This window comes from Oryx dammah, unplaced genomic scaffold (genome assembly GCF_014754425.2).
Source record: "Oryx dammah isolate SB20612 unplaced genomic scaffold, SCBI_Odam_1.1 HiC_scaffold_28, whole genome shotgun sequence".
In the NCBI taxonomy this organism is placed as follows: domain Eukaryota; kingdom Metazoa; phylum Chordata; class Mammalia; order Artiodactyla; family Bovidae; genus Oryx; species Oryx dammah.
This window is the reverse complement of record NW_024070212.1, coordinates 25,873,648-25,881,211: the sequence shown is the minus strand read 5'-3', so window position 1 is coordinate 25,881,211 and position 7,564 is coordinate 25,873,648. Positions and strand designations below refer to the sequence as shown.

Below are 7,564 nucleotides of genomic sequence, written 5' to 3'. Positions count from 1 at the left end.
CCCTGGGCTGTACCTGACTCTCCTGCCTGCACCCCCGTCTCCTGGGCTCCCTGAACAACCTGAGCCGTGCAGCAGCATTTCTGCAACCAGAAGCCAGCAGGGGGAGGAGAAGGTAGACACCTTGTTACATGTCACTGTTTCCTCAGCATGTGGCTCTCAGAGTGGCTCTCAGACGTGGTGTCTGGGGACCACAGAGGCTGACTGGTTTAACCGGTCTGGAGGTAGCCTAGTGCGCACACAGGACAGTGAGGAGGCGTGGTGGTGGATTGCCCAGGAGGAGGATCGAAATGTGGGTGTCCAGTAGCTCAGTGGGCCCACTGGGACAAGCCAGCCAGGGCATGCTCGGAGATGGCTATCCCCTCCTCAAAGCAAAGCAAGGAAAGATCAGCGGGGTGCTGGGATCCGTCTCAGGGCACAGCCTTCTTCTGGGGCGTTCCATACCGGGGTGTGTGGAGAGGGAGGCTGCGCCAGGCGGGAGGGGAGAAGCAAGAAGGTGGGGAGGAAAGAGCGTAAGAGTAGAGGAGAGGAGAGTAAATGGAAACGGAAAGGAGGGAAAGAGAAAGGAAGGGAAGGCGGAGCCAGGGGAGGGGCGAGGAGAGGGTGACGAAGCCGCGCTTCGAACTTCCCACGGTGCACCCGGTGGGATCCTTCGACCCCGCAGGGGCACCTGGAGAGGAGGTGTAGGGGCCGCGCGCGGGGCGGAGAGGAGAGAAGGAAGGAGCAGGGGAGAAGAACAAAGGGGTGAGAGCTCGGTGCCAAGGCCCAGGAGGTTTCACCGACGCGCTGGGGGGTGGGGTGGAGGAGGTGGGGCGCGGACCGGCCCCCACCTGCGCCCCTAGCGCCTCGCGGCACCGAGGCGCGTCCCGCAGCCGCCCGGCCGGCTCTCTGGGCTGCCTCCCACCTTCTGTTTGCTCCTGGCTATCAGTTCAATGGTGGAATGTTTTCACCATTTCCTTCCTGAGGCTGAAGTTGAGGCCCCTGTCTCCGCTGGTATGAAATGTTGTTGTACTCTCGCCTTTGTCTCTGGTTTGTGATTTGAGAATGGAAAAGGTGCATTCTCTCATAATTAATTTAGGTGGCTGTCAGTGTGGTCATAGCTGGCCGAGCAGAGCCTGAGAAATTGAGGTGATGGAAAGGAAATAGTAACCATGGCTCGATGGAGCCCCAAAGTGAGCCTTATTTAACCTACTGGAGCCCGCAGGCGCTGCCTGTGCTTCTCTCCAGCACCCACTGCACAGGAACACTAACTAACTACTAACCATTTGCTATATCGCCTCATTTAACCCCAGAGTCACCCTGTACGTTCGCTTTTACAGTCCATTTTTATAGGTCAATAAACTTAAGGGAGATCAACCCTGAATATTCACTGGAAGGACTGATGCTGAAGCTGAAGCTCCAGTATTTTGGTTATCTGATGTGAACAGAGGACTCACTGGAAAAGTCAGTGATGCTGGGAAAGATTGAGGGCAGAAGGAGAAGATGGCATCAGAGGATGAGATGGCTGGACGGCATTACCGATGCAATGAACATGAACTTGGGCAAACTCTGGGAGATGGTGAGGGACAGGGAGGCCTGGGGTACTGCCGTCCATGGGGTTGCAAAGAGTCAGATAGGATTGGGTGACTGACAAACAACAAGCTACAATTTGAAGAGGTTAAGTAATTTGCTTGCTTCCAGCAACAGGAAAAGCTCAGATCTGAACTCTGATCTCTCCTAAACACCAGGCAACCCCTCCTGATACCTATCTTTGGAATCCCAAGATTCCCAATTTCCTCCACCCCCCTCTCTCCTTATCTCATCCACACTGAGGTTCCAGGCCTGAAGTGTCCCCTACTCCTCCCTCCCTCAAAATTTGCCTTTTAAATAGAATCTAAATCTCAGATTGGGGCTTCCCTGGTGGCTCAGTAGTAAAGAATCTGCCTGCCCAGTGATCACACATTCAGTCTCTGGGTGAGGAAGATCCCCTGGAGGAGGGCATGGCAACCCATTCCAGTATTCTTGCCTGGAGAATCCTCATGGACAGAGAAGCCTGGCAGACTACAGTCCATGGGATCAAAAAGAGTCAGACATGGCTTAGCAACTAAACAACAGTAAAGCCTCAGGTTAAAGGACAAGATCTTAAGGAAACTGATATAAGTGACAGCCAGGAAGGCAGAGCAGTAGTTTGGGCACAGCAAGCCCCACAGGTGACCCCCACCCCACCCCCAATCAGAGCTCAAGGCTTATAGAGCAGCCAGACCCAGTCCAACCTGAGGCCCTGCTTTAGGAGGTGGGTCTGGAAAAGAGGAGTGGCTGAACCTTCGCTGAGAAGCTACTGTGTGCCTGACGCACCCTGACATGTTCTGCCGCACAATTCACAAATGTTACCCCTTTATCCCTCACAGCTACCCACGAGGGAGGGGCTTGCTACTATCCACATTTCACACAGAAGGAAACCAGGGTCTTCTCAGAGGTGGAAGAACTTGCCCAAGGAAATGCTGCTAGTGAGTGCCCGATTTGGAATTGAAACTCATTTGTTCAATCATTGATTCTTTCATTAAGTGTAGTTTTATTCTTTATTGTTTTTGCTGTATGCAGGGATTATGGAAATAATCCTTCTTTCCCTCACTGCTTTTGTTCCTAAGCAGGTGAACGTGCTCAGTTGCCTCAGTCCTGTCCAACACTTTGTGACCCCATGGACTGCATCCCCCAGGCTCTTCTGTTCATGGAATTCTCCAGGCAAGAATACTGGAGTGGGTTGCCATGGCCTTGTTCATGGATCTTCTTGGCCCAGGGATCAAACTCAGGTGTCCTGCATTTCAGGTGGATTCTTTACCCATTGAACCACCTGAGAGCCCAGGTGAATCATTTCAGTTCCATTCAGTCGCTCAGTCGTGTCCTCCACTCAGCGCTTTGCTACCCCATGGACTGCAGCATGCTGGGCTTCCCTGTCCATCACCAACTCCCAGAGCTTGTTCAAACTCATACCCATCGAGTTGGTGATGCCATCCAACCATCTCATCCTCTGTTGTCCCCTTCTCCTCCTGCTTTCAATCTTTCCCAGTGTCAGGGTCTTTTCCAATGAGTCAGTTCTTCACATCAAGTGGCCAAAGTAATGGAGCTTCAGCTTCAGCATCAGTCCTTCCAATGAATATTCAGGACTGATTTCCTTTAGGATGGACTGGCTGGATCTCCTTGCAGTCCAAGGGACTCTCAAGAGTCTTCTCCAACACCACAGTTCAAAAGCATCAATTCTTTGGTGCTCAGCTTTCTTTATGGACCAACTCTCACATCCATACATGACTACTGGAAAAACCATAGCTTTGACTAGATGGACCTTTGTTGGCAAAGTGATGTCTCTGCTTTTCAATATGCTGCCTAGTTTGGTCATAGCTTTTCTTCCAAGGAGCAAGCGTCTTTTAATTTCATGGCTGCAGTCACCATCTGCAGTGATTTTGGAACCCAAGAAAAGACAGTCTGGCACTGTTTCCATTATTTCCCCATTTATTTGCCATGAAGTGATGGGACCAGATGCCATGCTCTTAGTCTTCTGAATGTTGAGTTTTAAATCAACTTTTTCACTCTCCTCTTTCACTTTCATCAAGAGGCTCTTTAGTTCTTCACTTTCTGCCATAAGGGTGGTGTCATCTGCATATCTGAGGTTATTGATATTTCTCCCAGCAATCTTGATTCCAGCTTGTGCTTCATCCATCCCAGCATTTCACATGATGTACTCTGCATAGAAGTTAAATAAGCAGGGTGACAGTATACAGCCTTGACGTACTCCTTTCCTGATTTGGAACCAGTCTGTCGTTACATGTCCAGTTCTAACTGTTGCTTCTTGACCTGCATACAGATTTCTCAAGAGGCAGATAAGGTGGTCTGGTATTCCCATCTCTTGAAGAATTTTTCCATTTTGTTGTGATCCACACAGTCAAAGGCTTTGGTGTAGTCAATAAAGCAGATGTTTTTTCTGGAACTCTCTTGCTTTTTCAATGATCCAGTGGATGTTGGATTTTGATCTAAGGTTCCTCTGCCTTTTCTAAATCCAGCTTGAACATCTGGAAGTTGTTGGTTCATGTACTGTTGAAACCTGGCCTGGAGAATTATGAGCATTACTTTACTAGCATGTGAAGTGAAGTGAAGTGAAGTTGCTCAGTCGTGTCTGACTCTTTGCGACCCCATGGACTGTAGCCTGCCGGGCTCCTCCATCCATGGGATTTTCCAGGCAAGAGTACTGGAGTGGGTTGCCATTTCCTTCTCCAACTAGCATGTGAGATGAGTGCAATTGTGCAGTAGTTTGAACAATCTTTGGCATTGCCTTTCTTTGGGATTGGAATGAAAACTGACCTTTTCCAGTCCTGCTGGCATGTTGAATGCAGCGCTTTCACAGCATCATCTTTTAGGATTTGAAATAACTCAACTGGAATTCCATCACCTCCACTAGCTTTGTTCATAGTGATGCTTCCTAAGGCCCACTTGACCTCGAATTCCAGGATGTCTGGCTCTAGGTGAGTGATCACACCATCATGGTTATCTGCGTCATGAAGGCAATGGCGCCCCACTCCAGTACTCTTGCCTGGAAAATCCAATGGATGGAGGAGCCTGGTAGGCTGCAGTCCATGGGGTCGATAAGTCGGACATAACTGAGGGACTTCACTTTCACCTTTCGCTTTCATGCATTGGAGAAGGAAATGGCAACCCACTCCAGTGTTCTTGCCTGGAGAATCCCAGGGACAGGGGAGCCTGGTGGGCTGCCATCTATGGGGTCGCACAGAGTCGGACACGACTGAAGTGACTTAGCAATAGCAATCTGTGTATTCTTGCCACCTCTTCTTAATATCTTCTGATTCTGTTAGGTCCATACCATTTCTGCCCTTTATTGTGCCCATCTTTGCATGAAATATTCCCTTGGTATCTCTGATTTTCTTGACGATATCTCTAGTTTTTCCCATTCTATTATTTTCCTCTATTTCTTTGCGCTGATCACTGAGGAAGGCTTTCTTATCTCTCCTTGCTATTCTTTGGAACTCTGCATTCAAATAGGCATATCTTTCCTTTTCTCCTTTGCCTTTAGCTTCTCTTTTCTCAGCTATTTGTAAGGCCTCCTCAGACAATCATTTTGCCTTTTTGCATTCATTTCTCTTTCTTGGAGATGGTACTGATCACTGCCTCCTGTACAATGGCACAAACCTCCATCCATAGTTCTTCAGGCACTGTGTCTATCAGATCTAATCTCTTGAATCTAAATCTATTTGTCACTTTCACTTATTATCATAAGGGATTTGATTAGGTCCTACCTGAATGGTCTAGTGGTTTTCCCTACTTTCTTCAATTTGTCTGGATTTGGCAATAAGGAGTTCATGATCTGAGCCACAGTCAGACTGGGAGCCCAGGTGAATAGACATGAGCAAATTGGTACAGTTAGGTGTTGTAGAATAGCTGCCATATAGGGTAACATGCGTGGACCACAAACACTACACCGTGGCCAGTTCTCCGTAGTGAGAGGCAGTGGGAAAGTGGAAGGGAGTCAGGAAAAAAAGAAAACCTTCTTGAAAGAGACCTATGCAGACAGCACTTTTCTTTGCTCCTCCCCCGTGTTGCCTCCAGAAACACTGATATGGGAGAGGGGAGCACCATGGCCTCAGAGGGGGCCTCTTTGAATGACTCTTGACTCCCTTGCTTAGGGCCATCTGACCTCACTGTGGCATTCTGAGGATCATTAGATCATTATAAAGTGCCTTGTATTTCTTGGTATATTTAGACCTAAATATACAGGAATTACCTTTTTTTCTGCTTCTCCAGTTCAACAGGACATGATTTTAAAATATGCTTGGCTTGAAGAATAAAGATTAAAAAAAAGAAAAAAATGTGGGGAGCCTGAGGTAAAAATGGAAAAGAGATGAAACCCAAAGTATTTTCAAGGTGTCTTTCTCTGTGTTTCTATTTTGCAGGTTTTAAAAGCAGAAGTAAAGTGTAAAGAAGAGGGAAATGGCTCTGATGCAGCATTTACATAAGAAACACATTCAGAAAAAAAGAGGCTGTGATTCTGAAAGCGTCCTTATTATACTGCACTAAAAATCTCCCCTGGGATCGGTGGAGGTTTAAATTAGCTGGGAAGAGGAGGAAATAAAATCTGTCTTTTCAAATTGCAAATCTCTCCCAAACTGAACATTTTGCCCGAGGAAACGGCCACACTGTGTTCAGGAGCAGACAAAGCCCTCTTTGAGTGAGGGCCCCACCTTCTCCAGCCTTCATTATAATTCCCTGCCTCCTCCTACATCCACTGGACAAGTCCTGACACTGCGCTCCTGGGCTATGTCTTAGTCATTGAGAGATATCTCAAGGAGGCCCTTGTTTTTAGTGGGAGTGCAGTTTGCTCTAAAAATGTGTCCACCGCCCATGTAATTGACTTGAGAAATCAAAGTCAGTGGAAAGAGCAGAAAATGTCATCCACATCTACAGGTTTCTTTTATGAATGGGTGTATTCATTTATGTTTTCTCCAACAGCTATCAAATATTTGCATGTTAAACTGCAAAGAATTTCACAGAATGCCATCAACACAGTGTTCTGGTTGTCTGTGGCTGCATAATGAACTTCCCTGAATGTGGTGACTGAAACAGCAACCATTTTATTGTGTATTGTGATTTTATATCTCAGGAAGGAGGGCAGGGCTCAGCTGCATGATTCTCCTGCTCGAGGTGGTGTCAACTGGGATCACTGGCTGGCCTTTAGCTAGCTGTGGGGCTGATCTGGAGGGCCCCAAACAGTTTTACTCACATGTCTGGCACCTTGGCAGGGATGACTGGAAGACTGGACTTCATAGACCCTCTCTCTGCCTGTAGACGCAAAGCCTCTCTGCATCATCTCTCCAGTAAGTTGACCAGACTTCACATAACAATTCTGTTCCTGAGTCCCAACTCATACTGCTTCCCACACAACAGGCAAGTAAATCAAGAGATGAATGGTTGGGGCAAGGAATAGCAGCTTTATTCTGAGAGCCAGCAGACTGAGAAGATGGTGGACTAGTATCCCCAAAAACCATCTTACTTGAGTTAGAGTTTAGGTTTCTTCTACTCTAAAAGGGGACGGAATGTGGTTGGTTGCTGTGAACTTCTTGGTGCCAGAATCCTTTCTTCTGTTCACCTAGGTCTGGTCACAATGTTCCTATAAACCTCCAACAAGACAGATGTTATTCTCTGTTCTGCAACTTTTATCTCTGTATGAGTGGAAAATGTATCTCTGATGTTATACCTTGAAACATCAGAGCCTTGAGAATGGACTGTCTTATATATTGCAGGCTATAGGCAGCATTCTTGTAGCAAGAGCAATATAATACAAAGGTTAAAGTAAAATAAACAGGTTTCAATATGGAGTCAGATCTGTTCTTCCCTATTATGGTTCAGATCCCTAACACCTAGTGTACCGGGATGCATAAAGCCAAAACTGCCATACCCTATTAGAGGCTTGTCTTTGGAGTCCCAAAGCTCCAAGTTTCTTCCTCACACACTCTCCCCCTACTTTATCCTGACCCTGCTCAGGACAGCCACTTACTGTGCCCAGAAGTGGCACAATATCATGTCC

The 7,564-nt window shown here is 47.3% G+C and overlaps 1 long non-coding RNA gene across 3 annotated transcripts; it reads left to right on the top strand.

Moving 5' to 3' along the window:
* Positions 1 to 258: 258 nt before the first annotated feature.
* LOC120856026 lies at positions 259 to 7,355 on the top strand. 3 transcript variants are annotated; one of them, XR_005719370.1, is made up of 4 exons: positions 259 to 741; positions 1,317 to 1,555; positions 2,385 to 2,483; positions 5,934 to 7,355. It is a non-coding gene; the product is annotated as an uncharacterized LOC120856026 (long non-coding RNA). The 3 variants fall into 3 exon arrangements; XR_005719369.1 differs by lacking the exon at positions 2,385 to 2,483; XR_005719368.1 differs by lacking the exons at positions 1,317 to 1,555; positions 2,385 to 2,483 and having other exon boundaries at positions 273 to 741.
* The last annotated feature ends 209 nt before the right edge of the window (positions 7,356 to 7,564 follow it).